A 10,012-nucleotide genomic window follows, 5' to 3' on the forward strand; every position below is an offset into this window, starting at 1 on the left:
TTACTGTAAGGAGTAAAATATTAAAGGGTTAGGACTAAATTTATGAACAATGTGGTTGCCATAATTATTACTCAAGTCAGAATAACTTTTTAGAAATTTACTTGTAAAATAGAAGGAAAGAGTGAAAGTAAGGAAATTAGAGAAAGAAGATAATTACTCTGACCCATTCTGAACCAGGCAGGACTACAGAGGCCCCAGCAAAGTGTACCCAGAGGAAAGGGTTTTAGCCACAAGGCCTCCTCCAAGACCATGGGCTTCTTGGAAGGCTAGTACCTCTCAGAAAAACTAGGAAAAGGAGTCATTCTTTTTCATTCACCCACATGGTAGTTCTAAGGGAAAAATCCAAGAGCAGTCTGAAGTCCCAAGCTGGAGCTCCTTCAAGTTCAAGTTGAAGGCCAAAGACCTCCTCACAGGAAATTCTTGCTTCCATCTTGGAGGAAGCTTCATGGTGACTCACTATAGGCCCTCCTGGTAGAGGGCTAGTATAGGTATTTTTCTCTAACCTCTCTCACATCCTCTACTTACTGTTTCCTCTTTATTTTGTAAATAAACTTCTAACTTGAACTATAATAACTTTGAAACCACATTATTTCACATAATTTAAGTCCAACCAGTAAATTTAACCTTTGCCATGTCTACCTTCCTCATTTCCCCCCATTCCAACCCATTCTTTATTTAGCTACTAATATAATTTTCCTAAAGTCTGAGTCTGACCAAATCATATCCAAATGCTTTTCATTATACTTTTCTTCTATGCTATAGTTTTCAGGGATAAATAGAAAACAATCAGTTTATTAATCGAAGCCCTTTATAATCTAGAAATTTCATTTTTTTCACTCTTCTTTCACATAACTTAACCCATGTCATCTTCAATCCAGGGAACCGGGCTGGACAGAATTTCTAAGCTTTCCACAAACAAGATACTCCATCTCTTAGCTCCAGATAGTTTCTTTGACTGCTGCCAGCACGCCCACAACATGCCTGGAATGTTTTTTTTCTGCCCTTATTTAATTATTGACCTCTGAGGCTCTTTTTAAGTTTCAGTTAAAATCTTCCTTCAAATGGAAATCTTCCCTAACATCTTTACATTCCAGTATCTTCCCACTCAATTATTTCTTAATTTATACTATATACTGTTTGCTTTATTGTTTGCAAGTTGTCTCCACCATTAAATTGTAAGCTTCTTGAAGACAGGAATTGCCTTTGCTTCTTTTTGGATCTTCAATTCTTAATGTAGTTTTGATACATAAATATTTAATATATGTACATTGATTTATTGGTAACTAAAATCTTATTTTTAGGAAATGTTTTGTTCCATTTTTCCATCTCACCCTCCCTTATCATGCATTTGTATGCAAAAGGAGAATAGTATGAAGGATTGATATTTAAATTATTTATGTACTTGTCTTGAAAGGCATGGATGTATATCTAGAAAGTAAATGAGAATGGATATCTCAGCAGTAGAACATTAAGTATTTGCTTTTAGTTTTAAGACTGGACTTTCTTATTAAAAAAAAAAAACACAGAATCACACAAAGATGATTGAATCTACTTCTACAGTACAAGTCTTGATCCCTTTGTTTTGGTTGAGATCTTCTGGATATTTGATTACTTCTGACTAATAAAACTTGAAAAACCTTATTAAATTTACTTCTGCATTTACATATGGCAATATATGGCCATATACTTTTATATAGTCATATAGACACATATGTGTATGTGCATGTGTATGTATGTGTTGGAGAGAGTAGGCATAATGGTTTACCACCATCACAGAAGGATTGTTAAGGAGAAAAGAAAGCATTTGATTTGGAAATTTGACAAAGTTGAGAATGAATATTCCTCTTAATGTATATTCCTTGTTTTTAATATTGAAGTCATGTCCCTTATCTGAGTACCAATTTTTTTTTTCTGTCTGAGGAGTCAACCAGTGCCATCAATATTATGTTGTCTAATAGAAGGAAGTTCCTTGCTGTCTTCTCAATGTAAGGAGCTGCTTACACTTGCTCTTTGTCCTAGGAAGAACAAAATTTCTAATATCAGCATTTAAAGGGGGGAAAATCAAAACAAAACTGGTCAAGAGGTATAAAAACTCCAATGATGATGTTTGTCTTTGCATTCAGAACTCATCTTATTGATAGTAAAATGGCATTGGCATGATATTTGATTCCCTTGATAGTACAAAGAAGCATGAATCAAAGAACACATTTACAAGATGTAATATGTATGGGAAGAAAAATGCATTCCATAGAAAGGGAAAAGTATCAGAGTACAGAGCGAAGTAAAAATAAAAGATACTTAAAAGGCAATTGATTGTGATGTCAAAAAGTGATTTGAAGATCATGTAACAGACATTAAAAAAATCAATGAATTTAACTGGAAGTCAAGTTTTTGTTACGTTAGCATGAATACATGTTATTTTTAAAGTAATTCATATTATTTTTTAACATGTAATTGGATCTAGACAATTTGTGCATAACTGGGATCAAATATACAGGTGGATAATGAACTGGACTGAAAATTGAAAAAAATAAAATCATTTTAGAAAATTATAAGCTGCTTAAATGATGCCAAATATTCTAAGCCAATATTTTTTTTTCTTTTTCAATATTATAATTTTAATTCTGAAGACAGATAACATTTTTTAAAATTATTATCTTTGTCCATTGATTCAACTGATTTCTGTGGTTAAGCTAAAAGCTTTGAGTATCTATTTCCCTTAACTTATATTAAAAATATTATGCTTATCATGCCCAAATGTCATTTTATAAAATTAGAAAATAAATCCATGAGGAGATGATATCTGTTGCTCCCACCCAGAGCTCATGAAGCCATGTAACTTGACCTTATCCATTTACTGAATCTGAAATGGCAAATAAGGTATTTTGGTTCAACTCCCTCTTTAACATTGAAGCTAAACTTCCTTATCTGTAAAAGGTGAATAATAATCTCACTTAAATACCAGGAGTTTTCATAAGATAAAATTAGATGATATTTGTAAAACATGTTGCAAATATTAAAGCCCTATCTAAATGGTATCGTTGTCATTATTTGATAGTTCTATTTAGAAATGATAATGATGATTTAAAAATAGAAATCTAAGGGGCTTAGTTTATGTCTTTGATGATGCTCCATTTTACATGAATAATTATTGGCATTATTTTATTAATGGAATTTTTAAATGGACTATATGTGGGTATCTAACATTGTAGTGCTTGTCTTATGTTTGAGTCTCTTTAAATATCATAATAAATAACTCTTCTGTATTTATAATAGTAATGATAGATAAGCTTTCTGCCTCTCAATTAATACAATTCATGCTTTCATTCATGGGACCTATTATGAACGTATAGATAATGAGAAATTTTCTGCATCTGTCTTTTAAAAAGTTTTTCCTCTCATGATTTTGTTGTATCTCAGCCTTCAACATTATGCTCTTCTTGGTTTTTATTAAGAATATTTCACTATACAATCAAAAAATCAGTTTTTTACACTTAGAAAAATAACATGCTATAAAACTGGTTCATGCTTTCTTTTTTTTTTTTAGTTGACCTAGTAACATATATTTTCCTCAGTTTCCTCAAATATAAAATGAAATTAGATTAATGAATTAATGAAAATTTCTGCATAAAGTTCAATATAATCATGATCTAGTTTAATGACAAAAAATTTTTTCATCTTCTGACAATTTTACCTTGACCTTGTAACTTATTTTACATGGTTGATTAAATCAATTTGTAATCTTTGATATAATTTTGTTTTCTGGATTACACTCTACTTATTCGGTTGTTATTCTTTGTGATTTGAATTAAATTTTGTACTGACATACTCACTATATAATATTGTAATCATCCAGCTAATTCCTACTGATTTTTGGTAATTCCCTCAAATTGTTTCTGCCATAGTAGTATTTGACCCTTGCATTTAACAATTCGCCCTGATGGCTCACCTTTCCTTCTAATATTCTTTCCAGGTCAATGTCTGCCACACGTTGTGTTGTATTAAAATCCTTTAGGTGTATTTTTTAAAATTTTATTTTATTTCATTTTTTAATTTTCTATCCCATATTAGGAGAGAATGAACTCCTTTAATATGGATGTAATAAGCACCAGCTTATTTGATTTTTTGTATTGCTTTGATATTTGGTGTGCTACTTGGATTTATGGTGACAATTTTTAAAGATTTTTAAATTTTTTACTTTTCTTCAAAATTTCAATCTAATGTGCAAAGTGGCATATTTGAAAAGTCACTGCCTTTGAAATTAGAGGGAATGGGTTCAAATCTAACCTCAGACACTTCCTATGTGTGTGGCCTAGAGAAATCACTTAACCATTTTGAACTTCAGTTTTTAATAAGTCAGTTATTCATTATAAATACGTTAAACACTGACTATTGGCCAGTTATTTTGGTAAGCACTGAGGATTCAAAAAAGACAACAACAGTCCACGCACTCAAGAAACTCACAATATAGTGGTGGAAACCAAAATCAAACAAGCTATACAGATGGTTAATGGTAAATAAGAGCAGGGAGGCATTAGAAATAAGAATTGGGGATAGCTTAGTGGCTCAGTGGGTTGAGAGCCAGGCTTAGAGATGGGAGGTCCTATATTCAAACTGGCCTCAGACACTTCCTAGCTGTGTGACCCTGAGCAAGTCACTTAGCCCCCATTACCTAGCCCTTACCATTCTTCTGCCTTGGAACTAATCCATAGTATTGATTCCAAAATGGAAGCTAAAGGTTTAAAAAAAATAAAAAAAAGATTATAAAAAGTTTCTTGTTAAAGATCAAATTTTATTTGGGAGTTAAAGGAAGCTATAGGAGTCAGTAGGCACAGTAGAGAAGGGAAAGTTTTACAAGAAAATGCCCAGAGAATAAAAATGGAATGTCTTGTTCTCAGGACAGCCAGGAGCCCAATGCCACCAGATCAAAGAGTTTGTGTTGGGGAGCAAAGTGTGAAAAGACTATAAAGGTGGGAGAGGGTTAAATTATGAAGCTCCTTAAACACCCAGCAGCAGATTTTGTGCTTGATTCTAGAAGTGATAGGGAGCTAATGATTTTTTTTAAACCCTTAACTTCTGGGTATTGGCTTCTAGGTGGAATAGTGGTAAGGGTGAGCAATGGGGGTCAAGTGACTTGCCCAGGGTCACCCAGCTAGGAAGTGTCTGAGGTCAGATTTGAACCTAGGACCTCCCATCTCTAGGCCTGGCTCTCAATCCACTGAGCTACCCAGGAGCTAATGATTTTTAATAAATATGAGGATGATAAGATAGAATCAATGATTTAGGAAATTCACTTGCATAAGAAGAAACATGAGCCAATGAGACTGGCCAGCAGACTATTATAAATTGTTCCAGCATTGGTTGATGAGGACCTGTGCTGGAATGGTAATAGTATTTAGAAAGAAAAGGGAATATATTTGAAAGATGAATCAAAGGTGAAATTGACACAGCTTGACATCAGATTGGATATGGAACTTGAAAGATGATGAAGGGATGGGACTGCGATCCTGACACACTGGAAGGATGATGTTGACCTCTCCTGTGACATGAAAGGTAGCAGTTCAGAACAGGTTTTGGGGACAGATGACAAGTTTACTTTTGGATAAACTGGGTTTGATATGTCTACTGGAATCCAGTTCCCAATATCTAAAGACAATTGGCAATGAGAGGTTAATGGTTATCCAAAAGGTTGGACAAGAATTGACAGATTTGAGAATCATTAGTATAGATAGAGATGTTAATTAAATCATTGGAACCTAATGAGATCACCAAGTAAAGTAGTTCAGAGGGAGAAGAGAAGAGATGGGTCCCAGGACACTGGCTTACATTCCAATGAAGGCAGCAATGTTTACATGTAAAGTTTCCATCCTGCAGCTGAGCTCAATAAGACCTAAGGCAAGATTTAATAGAAGAAAAAGAAGAAAAATAAAAACACTAAGACCCCTTCTGTGGAATCAACTTGGAAGATCATTAGCAGCTTTTTCACCTAAGTATATTTCCCCACTATATGTTGGATAGGTTGAGAAACCTGGAATCAGTTCGCACCTCTGACATTTAGTGATTGCATTAACCTTGGCAAATCACTTACTCCTTCAATGCTTATAGATGCAAATATCATCTTTCTAAAGGAGGAATCATCTTCAGGTTTGAGTGCTTAACTTTGAATAGTGTCTTCACAAAAGATTCTCTCCTTATTAGGATTTTCTCTAGTTTCACTCAATGATAATTTGGTGTTTCAGTCATTCTGTATGTCTATACTTTGCTCACCACATAGAGGATAGCTATCCATGTAGTTTTCTTGGCAAGGATACTGGAGTAGTTTGACACTTCCTTCACCAGAGGATCTTTTTGTTAGGCAATCACAGGTCAAGTGACTAGCCCAAGGTCATATAGCAAAGTATCTGAGGCTGCAATTGAAATCAGGCCCTCTTGACTCCAAGCTAGACATTCTTAACCACAAAGTCACAGTTGCTTCTTTCAATAGGAATGGGGTAACTATATAGGATTTTACTAATATAGGAAACTTCCAGAAGAGGAAACACCCTCTAGCAATACTGGTGAGTAACTTCTCCTCAAATTAGCTCCTTAGATAACAAGGGTATGTTAAATTCCTTGGCCAGGGCTTCATAGTCCACAAATAGTAAAGGAAGGACTCAAAAGATGTTCCTGACTTTGGGGCCAGTCCTCTAACCACACTGCCATACTACCTCCATCCCTGAAGAATCAGATTCTTATAAGTACTCAAAAATATAAATGTTAAATCGAGATCCCAGATTGTGCTAGCCAAGCCTGGTTACTAATTAGGCCTGTCACTTGTTTTTAAAGCTGTGTAATGAGCAGCAACTTTAAAGGTTGAGAAACCCAGCTGTGTGCTCCTAAGAAGAAGGTCTGTTTAAAACCTAATTTGGTGATAAGCTGGGCTTAGCCTACATAGGAAACTGACAGGGACCTTGTGGGCTCCCTGCTATGTCCTTATTGAGTGGCAGTACTGTGAGTTCACTGTAATTAAGGTCTCTCATAGGGGCGGCAGCTTTCAGAGACAGATCTTGAGTCAAGAATAGTCGTTCTTTGCTTTGAAGACCTGTCATTTGGGCAAAAGCAGACGTGGTGGTTTTAAGCCTATTTTGAGAAGCCTCCCAGAGCCTGTCACTGGGGAGGTTACCCAAAGTTTCCCTGGACTTGAACTTTAAGAAGAAGAAAAAGGAAAAAAGCACAAGAAATACTTAATTGGGAAAAACCCAGGCAGCTGACTGCTCTCTTGGCTGTTCCTCATCAGTGACATTCCATCTCTGGCTTCCATAATTGTCTCCCATAATTCCTTCTCCTCTTGTTTTGCTGTATCCTTTGAAACACAGAACGATGGTCACCTCCTTCCTACACAAGGCATTTCTCTTTCTCTTTAAGAGTGAAAGAGAGAGTTAGGAAGCACAAAGAGGGCTAGAATAGTCAGTGAATCTGGGATGAAAGTTAAGCTCCACAATGCAATATCTGTGAGATTTAGGATATTCTATTTCATTTCAAGTGACTTCAATTTCCTCATTTGAAAAAAAATTGGAAGAATGAGATTATTCCTTAGATCTCTTCTAGGCCCACATTGATAATCCTATTAACCCGAATTATGAGCCACCTCTCCTTCATTTGATTGCCTTCTATATGTTATGGATCTACTCATGTACAACATCTATCCCTCTAATAAAAAATAAAGCTTCTTGAAGATCAGAAATATTTCATGTTCCCTTTTGTCTCTAACATCTAGTAAAGAGCTTGGTAAATATTAGGAACTTAATAAGTTCATAGGTTAAACCACATAGAATTATTAAAAAAAACAACTAAGGACATCAAACTTGTATTGATTTTATTTCATTTTTCATTTTTAAATCAATTGAATTTTTTCCAGATATATAGATCCAATTTTCTTTTTTTTTTCCTTTTTTTTTTAAACTCTTACCTTCCATCTTGGAGTCAATATTGACTCCAAGGCAAAAGAGTGGTAAGGGTAGGCAATGGGGGTCAAGTGACTTGCCCAGGGTCACACAGCTGGGAATTGTCTGAAGTCAAATTTGAACCTAGGACCTCCTATCTCCAGGCCTTGCTCTCAATCCACTGAGCTGCCCCCTAGATCCAATTTTCAATAGTAATTTTCTGATATTTTGTAATCCACATTCTCTCCTTCCTTCCAACCCCACTCCCAAGATGGTAGGTAATATAATTCAGGTTGTACATGTGTTATCTTATAATACATGTTTATATATTTCCAAGTTCATAATGTTTTGAAAGAAGACATATGTTGCCTCCACAAGAGAAAGAAATCATGGAAGAAATAAAATGAAGGATATTTTCAGTGGTGCATAGCCTTTTTTTGTCTCTTGGAGATGACCTTAATCCTTGCCTTATTGATAATAATTAAGTAATTCACAATTGATCATTGTACTCTATTACTTTTACTGTACAATGTTCTCCCTGCACTATTCACTTCATTTTGTATCACTTCATAAAATTCCAGCTTTCTCATGATTTTCTACTTCATCATTTCTTGTGACACAATAGTATTAGAGTCACAAACCACAACTTGTTTGGCCATCCCTTTAGTTTCCAGTTCTTTGCCACCACAAAATGAGCTACTATAAATATTTTGTACACAAATGGGTCCTTTTTTCCTGTCTTTTATCTTTTTAGGATACAGACCTAATAGTGGTATTGCTGGATCAAAGGTCATGTAGAGTTTTATGGCCTTTTAGTCAGGGTTCCATTTGCCCTCTAGAATAGTTGTAGCAGTTCACAGCTCCACTAACAGTGTATTGATCATGGCGTTGATTTTAAAAAATGGAAAAATTGAGCATTAAATTGATAATTATTTGTCCTAGTTTACATGATCAGTGAGTGGCAGGACCATAATGAAAACTCCTGTGATAGCAAACCTAGGGACTATTTCTCTCCTCCAAAGCAAATGTTTATCAAATTGAGGTTGACTAAAAGATAGGAACTGGACTTAGCAGAAATACCAGAGTTCACCTTCTGCCTCAGTTATTTAGTATCTGTTGTGACATGAAAGAAGTCATTTAAACTCACTCTGCCTCAGTTTCCACATTTGCAAAATGAGATAATTAAATTTAATGACTTGTAAGATCACTTCTAGCACATAATAAATAATTCTTTGATAATCACAGCATTTGATAACAGGCTTATACATGTTGCTTAATAATTGCAAATGGCAATTCAGAAACTGAAATTGGGAGTCATAAAACCCATTCCATTCCCTCCCTGGAATGTCCAATGTATAAGATATAAAAATACATTAATAGAATCATCTTTTCTTCCTGTAATTCTTTCAGGCCCAAAGAATGGAAAGCTTTGCCATTAGTTACTGGGAAGATAGATAACTATTTGAAGAATAATATTATGATCTTCCAAAGCAATTTTCCCACACCAAGCTACAACTTCATAATTCATTTTAAAGCAAGGCAAAAGATTATTTTCTTCCACATAAAGCCTTCATAAATTTTCAGGACACAGCTAACTTCCCAGGACTAAGAAAAAGTGCTTGTTTCCATCCCTATCCCCCCACCTCTCCTTAGCCATATTTCCAACTCTAGTGCAAAGTATTCTAGGTGGAAAGTGAGAAGAATTCACTTCAATTCCTTTATATATTACTTATTAGCCTCACTTCCCTTTGCTGGTCTTACTTTACAGATCTGTATATTGAGATTTTGAACTAGGTGATCCCTGTGGTAGCATAGAAAAGGAATATATGAATCTTAAGTTTCAATTTATAATAATGTCTTTTCATCTTTAAAAGTTCCCTGGTCAGTGCTAAAATGTGAAAACGTTACATCAAGGTTCTCTGCTAAAACATTTTGACCATTTTCTCTTTCTTCTTTTTGTCCTCTTCCTTCCTTCCTTTCTCTTCTTTCTTTCTTCCTTTCTTTCTTCCTTCTTTCTTTCTTTCTTTCTCTCTTCCTTTCTCCTTTCTCTCTCTTTTTCTCTCTCTCTTCCTTTCTCCTTTCTTTCTTTC

Source organism: Gracilinanus agilis, chromosome 2 (assembly GCF_016433145.1).
Source record: "Gracilinanus agilis isolate LMUSP501 chromosome 2, AgileGrace, whole genome shotgun sequence".
Taxonomy (NCBI): domain Eukaryota; kingdom Metazoa; phylum Chordata; class Mammalia; order Didelphimorphia; family Didelphidae; genus Gracilinanus; species Gracilinanus agilis.